We start from the raw sequence: 14,707 nt of genomic DNA, 5'->3' as shown, positions 1-14,707 counted from the left end.
TATTAAAACGTGTGACGTAAACAATGACATGTGTGATTTGACTTAAATATCTAAATTTATTGCGTCTAAATCAAAAGTATTGTACACACACAAGAAGCTGAATATAATTTATTACCGTAATTGCCGTTTTGTATTTGGTAGATCTAGTGTATAAACAGGAAGTGGAGGTAAAGAGATAAGGGTAGAAAAGATGGATAAAAAATAAGTGCGTTGTATTGTTGAAAGAAAATGTGGGACTAGCACAAGCGAACTATGTATTCATTCTGATATAGCTGTAGATATTCCTGATGTTGAAACCGATAGTCGTCGATGTGTTGAGGAAATCCAAGCAGGGGCTCTGGAGTACGTATCGTCATTAGCTCTCTGAATAGGTATCACTACAGCTATATAGTTTACAGTGTGCAAACATATTTACTTTTTTCGAATCACGTGATATAGGGGTGCGGACTTTGTCAACAGTTTTAAGGAGCCAAATATGCTGTTATGTCCTTCAAAAACTTACAACTACTTGAAGTACCTAAGTGAACCTGGGGGAGTTTAACGGTCTCCCACGTATGATTCCAAATCAGATTCCCTAAATAAAAATAATCCTAACAAATTACAAAATCGTCTACTACGTTGTTTAAGTGATCCGTAGGTTGGTGGAAAGTGAACGAGACAGTTGTTTCAGGTGTCACCTCCTCTTTGAGCATGGGAACCTCGCCCACACCCCCGCAGACTACCATATAAGGGTACCGTCGTTGAGATAGTGAATGAAGGCGGCAAAATATTACACAAATGAAGAGGATAGCGGAGCAGTCTGAAAGGTGTGGCTGCTCCACAGAACGATAACAACAGGTGTTGAAACCAGGGACACAAGGGTTAGGTAGAGGTACAACCGAACGCCTTACTACCAGTTATCAATGCATAGACTGATTATTTTTAAAAAATAATAAATAAAAAGCGAATTAGTTGATAGCAATTATTTTCTTTTACGTCTAATGCAATACCCACAGTTCTTGAACAAACATGTCAAACAATGGTGGGAGAATGGATTGCATTGTAATTCTTTAAAATAGCAGCACAAACTTGCTTATACTATATATATATATATATAATTTATTTATCTTTCTATTTCAGAGGACATATCGACCTAATAATGACATTAACTAACTCGGAAGATGCAAGTGTAAAGTCCTTGTAGAACTCCTTATTGTGTGATTTCTCGGCTAGGGGCTCTTTGTAGGGTTTTCCTTTTTTTGAAAGTCTCCCTTGTTACGCCTCTGATAATGAGACATACAATGCAGCAAGGTGAGAGATAATGATCGTGGCAGAACAGTTAGTAACTGTTTAAAGGGTGGCATGCACAGTCGAATTGTTCAAGTTACTCAACGTTCTGAATATTTTGGAAAAGAAGTATGGATATCGACTTACCTGTTTTATTCTATTCAAGAAACTAGATTTCTTTGTGCGTAAATCGATATTAATTAAAATTTTAAAAACAAGAATATCTTAATTTTGAATTTCCAGAATAATTTAAAAAAAAGTGACAAACAGCTTTTTTTTTTTTTTTTTTTAATGCGAATCCTGCTCATAAAAGGCTCAAACCAATTGCGCATTTAATGCTATGAGCAGTGGCGACTCTTGGCTTGAAATCGTGGAGGTGCTGCAACTTTCGAAATATACATACACGCTAAGTACAGTGTATACGTGTTTGGGTAAAAATTAAAAAAAACAAATTAAACATGAAAAAATATTGTTTATTATCGATAAAATTATACAGTTTTGTATAATTCAAAATTACTTAAAAATAAAATATGTTATTCTTGTTTTGTTTCATGAAAAAATATTTATTATCGATAAAATTATACAGTTTGATATAATTCAAAATTACTTAAAAATTACTATAACAAATGTTATATCTTTAAACTGTAATGTCCAAATATTTAAAGAGACGGAATAAACACTACGAATACTACTGCTGGCGCAAACTGCATATAAACAACAGTGGAACTGAGCGACGGATAGTGACGCATTACACTAATAGCTCGCATCTCACTATGACGTGCATATGCTTGCGCGCGTTGCAATATGGCACTGTGGTAAACACAGTGCTGCTAGCGTCCTTCGTCCTCCTAAGTGCTACAAGATGGATTTTTATTATTATTTTTTTTTTTACAAAACAAGAGAATTGTATAGGATTGTTGATGATAAAATTAAATATTACAAGCAAATATAAATAAATTATTAAATATATTTATATATCGAGAATAATTGGGGTGCTGCAGTTCCGCAGTGCCTATGCACGAGCGGCTATGAGTACGTTATGTGTTTTTCCCTCAATCAGTGGACGGTGGGGTTGAAATGCTTATTTACCAGGGAATTATTATTATAGACCAAGGTGGTTCCCCGTTGCCTTCCTTGTCCAATTGTATTTTATGTCTGTAGATGTGCTTTCATGCGGCCTGTTTGGATGCTTTGAGGATCGAAAAATCCGAATTTCTAGGAGAAAAAATTCTCCCCAACTCCGTATTATACTGTCAAACTCACCTTTCAGTGAAAAGCTCTGATAAATGTTCTTCGTGTCATAGACGGCATTCGAACCCAGTTCTTTCAAACAGATGCTGTGATGAGTACGCTAATGATGAGATAAACCGAAAGAGAAACTAGAAACCATACATGAAAGATTTCTTAGCAAACCACTTCAGATACTTCCAATAAACAGATAAGCAGAGTGTAGTCTCGGACTGTGCAATGAAATTAATCTACCAACTAAAACTTAAACGAAAATACCCAAATTTTAGAAGACTGCTTAGTTTATTTTTATTTATTTATTTTTATTATGTATCTTTAATCCCGAAATAAAAGTTAATTTAAGGAAAGCACTCCTGTTTCTGACATCATCATCAACAACAACAACCATGGGTCCAATGCCCGTAGATGTCTGATGTCATCTTGATATGACTCTTCCATTGCATTCTATTCTGTGCAAGATGATTCAGTTTGTGTATAGAGTTTACACACCATTTGACAATGTCATCGCCCCATTCTCTGTTTGGTCTTCTTTTTTTGTTCTTTCCTTCAATCATCCCAAACAGCAGCATTTTTATTTTCCTCTCATCGTTCATTCTACATATATGGCCAAAGAGACGTAGTTTCCTTTTGATTATTTTCTGGATCAGGTTTTCTTTTGGTTGTATTCGTCTGTAGATTTCCTCATTGTTCACTTTCTGGATCCAGTTTATTTCCAAGATCTTTCTATAGCACTTCCTCTCAAATGCTAATAACCTCCTTTCAGATTCTCTCAGGAGTACCCAGGCCTCATATCCATAGAGCATGCTGCTAAAGATATAGGTTTCTACAATGCGCAGGGTAGTTTGCATCTTTATAGCTCGGCTCTTCCATATTTTCTCTATGGCTTTTAAAATAGTTGTTGCTCTAGCTATTCTAATTTTTATCTCTTTTTTGGGGTCCAAGTCATGCGTCATGTGGCATCCAAGATATGTGAAGTGTTCCACATTTTCCAGTTGAAATCTGTCTATCGTAACTCTGTTCAGTAACTCCTATTGTCCGAATATCATTGTTTTAGTTTTTTCAAAGTTGACATTTAGTCCATATCTTTTGCCTTCTGTGTATAGTGCTTGCAATGGCTGTTCCAGCTTTGCTGCGTCTTCTTCAATCAGGACGATGTCATCTGCAAAGCAGAGGAAGTTTATTCTTATGCCACTTATTGAAATGCCTTCATCTTCTTCTTTAATCTTATCTAGTGCTCTTTCCAGATGTGTGATGATGATTGGTGATATTGGGTCCCCTTGTCTTGTGCCTTGACTAGTGGCAAATCAATCTCCAGTCACACCTGCTATCCTGATTTTTGCTTGTGTTTGGCTGTTTATCTTTTTATGCAAGCGGATCATTTTTATTGGGTTTTAAATGAAGAGAAACTAATATATATGGTAGACACGGAATGTTATCTAAACTCAGGTGGTTTTTAAAATATCTTGTAAAGGAAAAAAAATTCGACTGCTCTTGCCACACTAATTCAGCACCCATACTTTTAAAGGGCACTGTGATCTTCATATCTCACATCACCTTGCTTTTGTCTGAGCTTCAATAATCTTCAATCGTACAATAACTTGACTATTTCTTTGTAACAGCCAGAGGACTCCATTCACTTTAACCAGTAAGTTGGAATGGCAATAATTTTGGTTCTTGAAGGAATAGACGATAATTTTGACAGAAACACTAATTGTGAATTGTAATCCTGGTTGCAATAAAAGCAGCAGTAGAATATTTTTATCAACTAAGTTGATAAAAATATTCTATTTTTGTAATATGAAATTTATGTAGTATGAAACGACAACTTTCTTAATGGATTCCTAGAGTGGCAAAAAATACACTGCTTGGTCTAGCAGCTTTCTGGATGATCTAACACAGGTGTCTCTTTTTGAAATAAAATATGTTAATTTGTTTCAAGAAAGTTCAAATTGATTAGAGCTCTCGGAATCGTTATTTTCTTACTTTTACATTAAAAAGTGTAGAATAATAAAACAGTTATAATCATAACCCACTAGATCCAAGCTGGCGACGTCGCTGATGCAAGTTGGCTTTTGCTGAAGACACCACATTAGTTTCCATAATTATTTTAAAACATAACAAACATGCTTTGCTTATATCCTTTTTCTTCTCCCTCTCCCATAATTAGATTCATGATATAATTGACAGTGTCTTTCTGCAAACAGAGACAACTCTGTTTGCAGAAAGACATGTTTGATTTAGCAAGCGTTTAGTAAATGTTTTGTCTCAGCATTTGGTGAATTATTATTTTATTTTTTTTTTTAATCTTCTTTCACCGATTTTTCACCTTATGATTGAAATTTTTTTTTCTGACTCAGCTCCACTTTCATTCCTATCTCCCCAGATATTTTCTTTCCATTTATGACATTGCCTAGCTGGTTGTTATAGGGATGGCGTATACTGGTTCTCACACGCAATCCTCTGCTGATCCTAATGGTTCACTTGCCATATAATCTTCAATTCACGATTTTGATATTTACAGCTTCTAAATTCAAGCTCAGAACATTTTAATCCCGATTAGATTCTCAATATATTCTCATCATCCAAATCCAAATCTATTAGACTACCCTTTAACCCTGACTGAATTTGTTACATGTCTCAGGACGATTTTTCTTTGGAAGAATGTAAAAACCCAAGTTATAGCTTGAGAAAAAAAAAAAAAATGCCACTTCTCTATGAAACGGGATAAATCGCTTCACTTGAAAAAACATTTTTTTTTTTCAGTAAATGTTTCTTAAGTCAAAGACGCGGATCGAATCCAGGTCATTTCCAACCAAATGAGGAATGTAATACCATCTTTCCGACTACACCACTGAGATGTTTGACTTACAAGGTTGATTGAAATTGATTACTTGTCGTAGTTTTAAGCCTTTTCATCTATATTGAATTAGATTAGAATAACGCTCCCGATCCTCAACTTTTCTTTAAAGAGATTTAAATAGGCAACAGGAAAGAGATGTCATAAGAACGTCCAAGTCGTCAAAAATAATTAATCTGCTGGAGAAATTTTCTACAAAGGAATTTCAAATTGTCCAAAAGATCAACTATGGGAGAGTGTAAGCTTTGAGAAAAAAAAATCGAGTTCTTTTTAATTTCTCATTAAATCGTTGGTCTCTAGCTTATGATCGAATATTTCGGGATAGGGATTATAAGCAAAAAAAAATTTTTTTTTTCTTTCTATTATTGAAACTTATAATGGAACTATAAACTATAATTTGTCATAATTTTTAAATTAAATATTATTTAAATGGAATAATGAATTCTGTTTAAGAAATAGAAATTAAAAAACCGTTAGCTCATTCTGAAAGACAGTCATCTCCCTCTTTTAAAAGACAAGTTATCAATGAAACAGTCAGCGATCTTCAAAATGGAGACATCTCTCAATGTAAGAATAAATATGCATACACCTGTTAGGAAGGTGAGAAACGTTACAAAGTACTTTAGAGGTCGACGAAACAAATGAATAACAGCAAACTAAAGTTACTAATGTAGTGAGAAAAGAGTAAAGGTCAAACGTGCATGGGGATGGACATCTAACAAGACACATCGATAATCCAGCGAAGTAAACTGGTTGCAAAGCGAAGCTGAAGATATGGAATCGTGGCGGATAACCCTCAGAAATGAGATTTGGCTATTAGAGGTGAAACTCTGCATGTATTAGTTGACTAGTAGTGTCACTCATCGGCTAAGGGCGTCATTAAATGCCTCACGAAATTCCTAACCTCGCGAGTCAGTGCAGATTTTTTTAAAGCAAAAGAAAAAACAAACATGAATTATGTATTATAAGATTAGAATAGATTCTTAAACCAGTATCTTACTTCTTGGTGACCAACACTAACACATCTTTTAGGAATTGATGTAGAAAATCCTCTACTTAGTGGTCAAGTCAATAAAGGTGCAAGCATATTTGGTAGACCTTTTCGACTGGCTTTGAGTCGCTGCTCTCAGGAAAAGTTGATAAGGAATTCTAGTTTTTCGAATGCAAAAAAGACAGGAATGCAGGGAGTTGGAACAGCAACACATTTGTCATTAGGTTGAACACACTTGGGTTGAAATCCTGTTTAGAACAGGGAACATGTAAGTACGAATACCTCGAGAAACCTTTATACGTTTTCTTTTTCCTTTTCCCAGGAAAATGGCAATGCTAACAAACATGATCTATTGGTCTTATAGTTTCAAGTTGCAGCAGTCATAATTCCAACCAACCCAATCCATCTTCCTAAAAAACAAACCCGAAAACACTCGTGATTAACATACATAAAATACCGGCCTTGATTGCCTCCTCCTCCATATATTTCATCAATCATGTGTAACCACAAATCAGAGATCAGCCTGAGAACATATCATATCCAGTTGCCAGTTAAACAAAAGGATGATAAACGTCCTTTTGGCCTTGTGTTCAGCCTCCAAATTGAGCATTAATTATCAGCACAATTTGGATTAACTGGAGATAGATTCGAATACCGTCTGAGTTAGACAGTCCAATATCATAGGAACTACTCACCGAAAGACCCCGTAGCTCGATATAGACAAAGTTCTTTGGTCGGAAAAACCTGGGTTCGATTCTCGTCGATTACGTGAGGAACCTTTATTTGGTCTCTTTTGACGAAAGGCGAATCAGCCGGTCTCAAGCGTAATTTCTTTTTCTTTCTTTTTTTTTTTTTTTCACCCGGAAACTCAGGATTTTCGTCCCCCAGAACATGCAAACGGGCCCCGTGAACACACATCGATTACAGTCATGAATACGTCTCAGCCACATGCCGGTACCGAGTCGGGATAAAATGGGGGGAGGGGGGGGGAAGCAATGGTGAACTATCCCGGGAAAATATCACCAAGAACACCATGCAATGCCTACAAAGTCACCTACGGTCGGAAACGCCTGAAAGGGTAAAACCACCACCACTCATCGAAACTCAGAATTTTACTTTGGTAAAGTAGACTAATTAGTCAGCATTTGAGTACGTACATTTAACCGGTGTTGAATAAAATGATACAGAGTCGATATGCCATATGTCACTATTAATAAAGGTCTATACGCCGTACCGTTGTGTCCGTCCTCCCCCAAAATGCCTCGCATTTAACAGATGTACAACATTCACATTATGCCAATCCAAATAACGTCATTCCTAAACCTATTTGGGTTTGAATTAAGGTTCTGACGAGGCCCACAGAAGCTCAGTCGGTATAGACGAAGCCCTATGATCGGAAAGACCTAGGTTCGATTCCCATCTCTGACGTGAGGAACCTTCATCAGGCGTTTTCAATCAAATAGTAAGTTAGCCGGTCTTATACTAGGGTAAAGGATTTTTCCCCTCCTGGAAACTCGGGTTTTTCATCCCCCAGAACAGGAAAACCGGTCCCGCGAATACACACGCATCTACGGTCAAAAATACATACTTAGAAGTCCTTCATTGGAGGATGCAACTCAACCGGTCCTAAACGGGACGGATGGGGAAAATTGGGAGGAACCCCACACGACAAACAAACAACAATTACGATTCTGACTTTTTAATTTTCTGTCTTTGTATGGATGCGTTTTTTTTTTTTCTTCTGAGAAATGAAGTATTACTAAACTATAGAATTACACAGGTAATTACATCATACCTAGCACTAATCAAATTTGAATTTGATAATCCACGCAAGTGGTCGGGCAGAATTTTATTCGGAATTTAGTTGATGGAATTCCGCTAATATTTACAAGCCTACCAAAAAAGAGCGTCTGTGTTTATTAGCATTATTAGCGGGGAGGTTTCCTTTACACATTTCAATAGTCTTCCTGCTTATTGATGAGACAAAAGGTTTCATATGAGGAAGTGTTCACCCAAAGAATAAGCGATAATTATTAAGATTCTTGGCATATGTGCTCACAAAAATTGTTTCAGATGCAAGAAAAAATTTTACCATCAAGAAAGAAATAGGACAATTACTAAGGAACCATTCTAACTTGCAGTTGTAATTTCAGTGAAATAAATACTTGGATTTCCGTGGTCAAAAATAGAAATGCATAATCGCAGTTATTCCGGAACTAAGGAGTGGGCTTTGACCTTCGACATCATTTACTTATCCTTATAAGCGTGGACCCCATAAACATCGTGCACATGGTTTAAAAGTGTTATTAAGCGTAGATATATGTTTGCCAGTGCAAAGGTTGCAGTGACAATTTTATTTCTCACTCAGAGGAAGGAAGCGATATCTTCAAACTACAAATGCCACTTAAAAATCTTTGCAAGAGAATTAATGTGTTGATAATCAGTCAGGCTGTCAGAGCAAAAAGATGGATGAGTTGGTTTCTACGGGCAGCTACCCACAGATGGCTGGAAGACATCCAAAACAAACTGTAGGAAAAACAGGTTGGTCTGCATTAACTTGCATAAGACATTTGTTGCGCAGTTTGTAGTAAGGTGGTGTATTAGGATGTTTGTTACTAAGGAAATGTGAAGTTCATTAGTTGATTTACTCACAAGCGAATCAACACATTCCCAAAAACAACCAAAGAATGCAGTTCGTCAACATCTTCAAGTTGCCTCCCACTCTACCCGATAAGTCAAATACTGATTACGTACCTTAACACATCATCAACGTTTCCCGTGTTTACTATTTAAGGTTCTCATAAGAGATAAAATATCGATGGGAATTACTAAAAATACACTTATTGTGGTTATTGACGAGAATCTCTCACCACATTGTCAAAGACATGTTGAAGTGTGCTTCTTGGGTCTTGAAATAAATATAATATTGGACTTCATCTGTGGCGACGCCAGTTCTTGGATATCAGTTACTAGCATTAATGAAAACGAACTCAAAACTATTTATTTTTTTTTATCCACAGACCCATAACGAACCCTTTAGATATGAGTGTCATCCGATTTATACAAATTACCAATGCACCCTACGGTAGCCTTGTCCAATGTCATGCAGTCAGCGGATGTTTATGACAATCGCTTGGAATTCGGTCATACAAGGTTAAAGGATGATGGCATCCCGCTTAGCTTTATCAGTTTTGAGTTCACACTTGGTAAATATCTTACAGTGAGAAAATAATCCAACAGGAGGATTACGTTGAGATTATTACAAAATAATTAAAAAAATATTTAAAATCATGAGTGAAAAGAATTTCATTAAGAAAATGTGTATTTTCAGCAAGGTCATTCAAGACAAAATCATATTTACGCAATCAAGGTAATAAAAATAAAATTCTCCCGTATTCCAATAAAAGTTCGGTATTGGACTGTTATAAATCTATAGAGAGAGAATAGGAATGTCTATCTTCAAAGCCATTTTTCTGTTTTCAGAAATATACTTTGTGAATATGTAAATACGTTATGTCATGTATGTTGTGTTTGAATACAGGGAAAGTGAATCAAAATAATATCCTTACATACATAATTCAATATTACTTCATAGTGTCTATTGCGCATGCTTAGTATATGGTCGGTTCTTGGCAAAAGCAAGTACGTTTTTACGCACAACCATGGATTTCACAAATTACCTGTCTTATAACTGATTTGACAGGTACTTTACATGGTCTCAAGAGATAAGCAATCATCTCTTCAGTTATCTAGTGTCTTGAGACTCCTATTTCGTAATTTTATTCTGCGAGTACAAAGTTTAGCGGGACTGTTTACTGCAAATAGTTCTCGAGTGAAATTAGGTTTAAGGCTGTATCTCACGCTCAATAAGATTCCGTCTTCTTTATCTTGGTAAGGCGTGTGCACATGGTTTGTTTGCTTGAGTCATTGTTAACTATATTAAAATCCAAGAGAGGCCGCTAAGGCTTTCACGAGTTAAACGCCCCCTATTGGGAACAAAACAATTACATGCATTCATGGTCCAAGGTTAAGTTGGTTTCAACTACCTGCAGGTTATAACTCAAGGACTTCAATTGAACAAACAAGGTGTAACATTGACCTAGAGTCCTACACACGCGCGCGCATAAAAAATAAATAAAATAAAAAAATCTAAACGGTTTGAAATAAATAACAATTGTATTATTTCAAAATGAAAATATGGCAAACAAACAAGCATGAATGCATAAATAACTTTCGTTGCAAACTAGACCATAATTCGTAAGAAAATATCATTATAATAAAAATCATGCAACTATTCTTTTTTCGATAGATGGGTTTTCCTCTCTTTTTTCTTCTTTCTTTCTACAGCGATACCTGGACACACACACACACACACACACACACACACACACACACACACACACACACACACACACACACACTGTAACGTAAGGAACTTTGAATTGAACCAAAGTCCTTGTGTCAAGAGATAAGATCCCTCAAGTACTTATATCTGTATATAATCAATGCATATATTTACAATACTGAAATTAAAAAAAAAAATCTATAATATATAATAAGACAAAGTAGAGATAAACAACCGAAGTCAATCTTCAATGCTGTAATCAGCTGCCATATTGCAAATAATGGAAAAAAACATCGCTAATATCTCTCACTCTATATGGTCTTCGATTTACCGTAGAACTCCCACTATCGGAACTACCTGCGACCTACAGTCACCAGTTATTGTACTTTGTATTACAAAGTCGTACTGATCCTAAATAACTCTGATGCAGCAGTCTAGTTCTAACCACAACGCACAGAGACAAATGGAGCCTTCATATCATTAGGAGAAGGATCTTAAAATAATATGAGATACTGCTTTAAAAATATCTGAAAGGTATACCAATTCTAGAACATGACTTGATGCCTAAGCAAATAAAGATTAATTAAAATACCAACGCCAATTTGTTTTATCTGTGCGACAAAACAGCTACACAGACAAAAGTTTATGCTTGATTGTTCGTTTGGAATTAGTAACTAAGTCTCTAGAACCAGATTATTATGGCTGTTGATTGCTAATCTCTTCTAGCTGGTTTACCTGTTTTATGGAATGAAAAATCCTGCCAACTTAAAAGGAATAGGGAAGCTCTTTTAGCCCTAACGTTTTGAAGAGAAGTGGGCACCCAGTCTTCATTCTTCAAGCTACTGATAGAGAACTCAAGTCATCAATTATCGATGCTTTCCGGGAGAGGATAACAGCAAATAACTGCAGCTATATTGTGGTCTTATCATTCTCCAAGTGTGAATTCTACGGTCGACTTTTGAGATGCGAGGGATCAAAAATACGAGGTTAAGAAGGAGGAAAACCGAAAGTTTAACTAAGTGGAATAAAATACTTTATGTAATGTCACAGATACCTATCACGTCTAGACTAGTAGTTTTCTCCATTGTCATAAAACTATTACAAATGAAAATATTGCAATACTTCGTGTATCTAAAATAATATAATACAATGGTGAAGCATATTTACTTCATGCAAGATTTTTCTATAATTTTTCATATTTTTAATAATGTAATAATAATATATACCACAATAGCTATAAAAAGTACATTTACTTCACAAGTATCTTTTTGTGGTTTCTTATAATGTAAATTATATAATTTTATTATTGGCGTTTCTTTTTAATTTAATAAAAATGAAAATATCAAAATTTTAAAAATATTTTTAAAAATTTCAAAAAACATTTTATTTCCTAATAAATTTTATAAAATTACATTTTATTTAAATAATATATCATATTGAGTATCCATGTTAACACTTCACGTTATAATTACTTGGTACTTGCAAGGAGAATTGTCATATATGGCGTTGAATGACACCTGAGTAATATAATCGTGGGATGTCCACTGTTACCTGCAAAAAAACCTGCTCCTCATTGCCTTGCTCAGACTCTCCTTATACAGCTTCCAGGGATGACTTCTTGATCTCTTCCTATCACAAATTCTGTCAAAAACCTCCTCGACATTAATCTGGTAACCTATTAACAGCTTATATGTCTCGATCATATTCCCTCTCCTCCTTCTATCCACGAATTTCTGCAAATTGCATTTTGCCAATCTGTCTTCATACTCAACAGTCAATTGTCTCTGAACCTTTTCCAACACATCTTCATCTTTTTTTTTTTTTGTAAACCAGGTGACCAAATCTGTACACAGTAATCCATAGGTGGCCTGATCAAAGCCTTATACAAGGGAACCATAACATGCTTACTTCTACAAGTCAGTGTTCTCCGCATCATTTTTGTTATTTATTATCCGCTGTGTTGTCCTCACAATTTTAGTAACATGTCCCCGAAATTTTAGGTCCTTGTCTACAATCGCGCCCAGATTTTTCATCTCCTCTACCACTTCCAAGATATTTACACCGATTGTGTCCTCTACATCCCATCTCTGCTTCCCAAATTTCAAAACCTTACACGTTGCAACATTGAATTGAAATCCCCACTCATTTACTCATTCAGCCAGTGTATTGAAGTCCTTTTGCAAAGCTACAGCATCCGCTCTACTCCTGATCTCTCCCCAACTTTGAATAATCTGCAAACAACTGCATATCACCATTCAGACCTATCCCAATATTATTTACATACAAATTAAACAGCAATGGAACCAAAACATACCCTTGGGGTACACCACTTGTAACTTTCCTCTTCTGGGATATCGCTCCTCCATAGACAACTCGCTGATACCTATCAGACAGCCGATCTCCAATCCAGCGAACTAATCTACTGTTCAGCTCCATCCGACCCAATTTAATTATCAGCTTGTCATGTGGCAATTTATCAAACACCTTTGCAAAATCGAAATATACCACTGTATATGCAACACCCTTATCCAACGCATTTGTCACTTTATTATAATGCTAAAGCACGATCTCACTTTAGTAAATCTATGCTGGTCGCCAAAGAGTATTTTTTCAGAACCCAATTCTGAAAATCTTAGTCCTAACTAACTTCTCTAATACCGTAACCAAACTCCAGATCTTATCTTACCTACTCTTATCACCTCCCTTATGAAGTGGAACAATTTTACCCTCTTTCCACCCTTTTTGGAACTTGACCCAGTGCAAGACTCATGTTAAAAAGATGTGTAAAAGCTCTTGTTAACTCTCTGGCACATTCCCTCAAAACACGAGGTGAAAAAACATCAAATCTCACAGCCTTATTTATATTAAGTCTATTCAATTCCTAGTCTAGTCTAGTCACCTCCTGTTCACTTACAAACAGTTCCTCCTCCTTCTTTCCCACTGCTTTCAAGTTCTGCATGATGTCACATTCATAAGAATGAAATACTTTTATAAATTGCTCATTAAATATCTCAACTACATCCTCCGCAGCGATTATCATTCCTCCGTTTTCACCAATCAATCCCATCCTACCATAATCGTTCTCTCTTCTACTGGCCACATATCGGAAAAACTCCTTAGGATTTTTTTTGGGGGGGGGGGGGGCAGCTTTAGCTAACTGCTGCTCATACTGCACTTTTGCTACCCTAATCAGGCGAGTCACCTTCTTCGCCTGTTTTTCATGCAACTGGTTGGTATAACCACTCATCTTGTTTCTTCCATAATACATTCTTCTTCCGGATTGCATACTTTATCTCTTGATGCGTCCATTTCACACCTACTCTATTTATCCTCGTAACTTTGGAATATATTCTGATATTGCCTACATCAATAATATTCGTATAGTTTTGTGAAAAGTCGTTTGTAATGTACTGGTGGCCAATAATCACTGCGAAGGGCGAATGCTTCCCTTCACCTTTGAGTTTTATTGGGCCCGCGAAAGGATTTCTTAATACGGTCTACGAGTGAATAAAGTTAATTTTTAATAAAGGTTAGTTATATCAAGAATATATTTTCTAAATTTATTTCGGAACTGTTATACCTTTTTATAGCATAAAATAAAACTGTAAAATAGAAAAAAAAATCAGGTTTCAAGAGTTAAAAAACTGAAATAATACTTTATAAATATGTATACTTATACATAATAAATTTACAGTTATTATATGTAAGTACACAATATACCTATTGTCTTTCTTTCCCCCCCCCGCTGTTAGTTTAATTAAATATGTAACAAGCCGTTTGTACAAGACATTATTTTTGTACATTTCTTTATGAATTTTGTACATTTCGTTGTCTGATTTAAGTTTGTATATCTCTTTTTCTCTGAATTAAGTCTGTGCATTTCTTTTTCTCTTTTTATCTCTGAATTAATTCTGTGCATTTCTTTTTAAGAAATGCACAGAATTAATTCAGAGATAAAAAATGATAAAAAAAAGAAATGCACTGAATTAATTCACTGCAT

This window comes from Typopeltis vanoorti, chromosome 8 (genome assembly GCF_054136105.1).
Source record: "Typopeltis vanoorti isolate ZY-2024b chromosome 8, IOZ_Tvanoo_1.0, whole genome shotgun sequence".
Classification (NCBI taxonomy): Eukaryota; Metazoa; Arthropoda; class Arachnida; order Uropygi; family Thelyphonidae; genus Typopeltis; species Typopeltis vanoorti.
The sequence above is the reverse complement of the archived record's forward strand: the minus strand, read 5'-3'. Positions refer to the sequence as shown.